Raw genomic sequence first — 4,201 nt, 5'->3', positions numbered from 1 at the left:
CAGCTGCCCTAGACTATATGAAGGGGAGTACAGTGTGTTATAAAGCTAGCTACGAGAGGCTACAATCCCCATCACACAGGATGGTTAGTCATACAGAGGCATGTGATAAGTAGTCTGCACTGGCAGACTCCGGATGCATTTTGAGGATATCATCAACACAAGAGTGAATAAGGCAGCAGTGGTAATACAAGTCCCCATCTCGCAGGATAGTTAGTCATACAGGGCCATATGTTTAGTAGCCTGTACTGACAAATTTTGGGTGCAATATGACGATATCTTCAGGAACAGGAGATCCGTCACCTGCAGCCACCTGCCACAGGTAACGGTAACCCAACCTGATCCTGGCAACCACTGTGTCGCACAGTCTGGTCGACGTTTTGTGCTGTCCATAAATATAGGTCTCAGATCTGAACAAATCGTAGATTTTTATACTGGTGCTTTCAGGTAGTTAGGAGTCAGTAATTTCTTTCCTATCAGACCTGAGAGTTTGGACCAATATAGTTTTGACAGCAGAGATGGGTATACCTAGATCTAAGTTAACTTCATCTTTGTTGCACGCTAATTTGGCTGCAATGTTATGATGGGTTATATTTATGTGTGACGGTATCCATACAAAGGAGATTCGAGACCCTTTACTCTGTGAAGCGATTAGATCATTTATAATTGGGAGTATGAGGTTCTTGCTGTCGATCTTCCAGGAGACGTTTTCGATTGCTTGAAGAGCAGACTTTGAATCACAAAATATTATTCCTCCTCCAATGTTTTTTAATGTACTGGTAGCTAGTTGTAATGCTGCTAGTTCTGCTTGTGTGGAGGTCAGCCAGTTGTTTAACCTGACACTGACAGTCTTTGTGCAATTATTATTTCTATAAAACCTACATGCTGCTGCAGTCCGTCCAGTAGAAGACTGGACTGAGCCGTCGGTGTAGACACAGTGCTCGTGAGATCTTAAACTCTCGATGGAGGAGGCAATTGTTTCAAGTGTGACAGCTTTGAGAAGAGCAAGATTCTCATTACCTTTCTTGGTGACAGGTGTGTATGATACTTCAATGGTGGGGTACAGATAAAGAGGAATATCAGAGACAGGTAGATTGCACTTAAAAGGAATGTTGAGAATAATGAGATTGTAGGCATTTTGGCTCAGCCATTTATCATAAGAGGAGTGAGTTGGTATGTCGGCACCAGTGAAAAGGGTGTTAACAGCACTAAATAATTTGTCTCTGAGCAATGCAGGAGATGTAGGGTCTCTCATGACTTTAAGGCAAAAGGTAGTGTTAACTTGCATTATTCTCTCTAGTATGGTTGGAAGCTTCAGTTCTTCCCTCATGTTGATGATTCTTGTGCATCTTGGGGCACCAAGAATTATCCTCATGGTGCAATTGGATAATGAAAGATATGGCACAATGAAGGATAATTGAGGCGCAATTATCCTTTATTCTTTACTATTTTAAGTTTGTGTAACACAGAGGCATGGAAGTTAATTAGGTGGAAAGCATGACAATGAACGAGAGATCTAACAAACATCATATAGAATATTCTAGCATATTTATTATGGCTACCAATATTCTTACCAGTAAGTGTTTTCGGTAATTTAAATCTTTCTTTTAACCTACGGTGTAGACCATTTACAATGTCACTGTTAATACCAACTCCAAGGTATTTGTGCTGCCTACACGTTTCAATGTTCTGGTTGTTGACCTTGAAAGTTATAGGGACATGAGTTTTCTCTTGGGGATGGAGAACTCTGGATTTAGTTATAGAGATAACAAGATCACATTCAATGCTTTTAGTAGGATGGATTTTTTTTTTGTTTATTAATATATTAGTTACATCTGCATTTGTGCAGCTACCTTAGATTATATGAAGGGGAGTAAAGTGTGTCAAAAAGCTAGCTACGTGATGCTAAAAAGGTCCCCATCTCGCAGGATGGTTAGTCATACAGGGCCATATGCCTATTAGCCTGCAGGAGGGATTTCTTTTTGTTTTTTATTAATATATTAGGTACATTTGCATTTTGTAAACACGGCGTTAAACTCTTGGGAGTCTCCCAACACATTTTCATCTCTGTATGTGTTATCAATTTAATCAAACTGAGTTCGCTTTTATTACCAACAGGAAGCATATCATTAACTGTTGCAAATAAGTGGTGTAGGATTCAAGTCGCTTGAATGAAAAATCTAAATGATTTTGAAAACTAAGAAAAAAGTGCAATTTGTTCGCACCGGATTGTTCAGACTAATTCCAATGTTATAATTGTTCTCGTTTGATTGTTAATAAAAGCTTTATGCTTGGGACATATATATATCCCATGTATACTTAGTGGAAAACATCTTGTTTTCGTTTAACTCTGTCAACCAGTGTTGGAAAGTTCCAACACTGATACATCCTTATTGTATCATAATACATCACTATTGTATACTAAGTACAGTATCTATTAACCCTACTAACTGTAGTACTAATATAAAATAATATTTTCCTATCTACGCATCATTTACTAAAACTCTCCCCACATGGAGGGGCAGTATTGCGTCAGATAATATCCAGCAAGACATAATTATTGTCAACAGGGGCCTCGTAGCCTGGTGGATAGCGCGCAGGACTCGTAATTCTGTGGCGCGGGATCGATTCCCGCACGAGGCAGAAACAAATGGGCAAAGTTTCTTTCACCCTGAATGCCCCTGTTGCCTAGCAGTAAATAGGTACCTGGGAGTTAGTCAGCTGTCACGGGCTGCTTCCTGGGGGTGGAGGCCTGGTAGAGGACCGGGCCGCGGGGACACTAAAGCCCCGAAATCATCTCAGGATAACATGTTAGAGAATTGAATAATGTTCTCAACCTTTATCAGTATTCTTTATAAGAATTATTATCTGATAATATAACAACTAGTGATTCAATAACCCCGAGTTATCAACTAAAATATCACTATATAACAAGTTTATATGTTATATCCAAACTGTCATGGAGGAAATAGAAATTATCTCCATTTCTCGCTTAAAAGGAACACTGTTCATAATTATCATCATCCAGCGAGAATATAAACAATATTTAATTCCCTATAATTGCGACCCTATTCTCATTAACGTAGAGTAATTACAAGGAAAAGAATTTTCCGTCTCTACTAAAATGTGTTGTGAATGCGTGAGAGAGGGTTGAGGGAGACGGAGGCGTAGCGACGCCAGCAGTCCACCATTATATAACTATCTACGGGCTCACCATGGCCCGTGTTACTTGGAACTTTCTGTTCCAGGTAGCGAATCTTTAACAACAACACTCCAGCATGAGCGACGCTACTGGCAAGAGTGTCGGACGCGAGACCACTTGCTTGGTCCATTAGATCAGAGAGAGGCGAAGTTTCCAACAATTCTACGACAGGCCCTTGCTATTAATCGGCCTTGGAGTGTGCAACTACTCCATTAGCGGTCCAAGGATTGCATCGGTGGACAATCAGCAGGTTAAGTGTTCTAATATTGTTATAGGAGCTCACTATAATTTTTACTGTACGCTTGTCCATCGTTAACCGTAATACCTCCCCAAGCACCAAGCACGTCTGCAAGGAACTTGATTTTCCCTTCCATTGAATAGTAATGACACAATGGAATTTGTGTAGACAAATTTTACATTCCATTGGGTTTTCAGCGTGTGTCGGGGCGGCCGTGATTACTACATTTTCCCACGCTAGGCTACGCTAGTGGATCACGTGTCCAGCAAGTCCCAGATGACGCCATCTGGACCCCGCATCTCCGTTCACTGTCACAGCTAAGCAGCTGAACTTGTTTTAATTTAGTTCCTATTGACTAATGAACGGTTGAAACCTAATAATAATTTGAGAATATATTTCATTTACGTGATTTAGGAAATCCAGTATAATTTGATAGCCTCATGTACTTTCGATGAGAATAATTTTCTTGTTTAACCATTATCCAATATTCTTGCTACTAACCAAATTATCAAATGTCTATTTTATTTATATCTTAGTAAGAGTTACTAATTTTATTCGAGGAAGAACCATCCTCGACGAAGTGTACTGGACGTACTCTACTTCTGGTATTAACCCCCCATTTGTAAAGGAGGGAAAGTTTACTTCTTGAATAGTAATTTAATTTTCAGTAAAAATAGGGTGGTCCTTCCAGTAATTTAAATCAGTTAATTAAATATCAATATATTGAGAGTAAACTTTCCTTCACGATAACCAGTAATAAAATG

The sequence above is a fragment of the Procambarus clarkii genome, chromosome 36 (genome assembly GCF_040958095.1).
Source record: "Procambarus clarkii isolate CNS0578487 chromosome 36, FALCON_Pclarkii_2.0, whole genome shotgun sequence".
In the NCBI taxonomy this organism is placed as follows: Eukaryota; Metazoa; Arthropoda; class Malacostraca; order Decapoda; family Cambaridae; genus Procambarus; species Procambarus clarkii.
The sequence above is the reverse complement of the archived record's forward strand: the minus strand, read 5'-3'. Positions refer to the sequence as shown.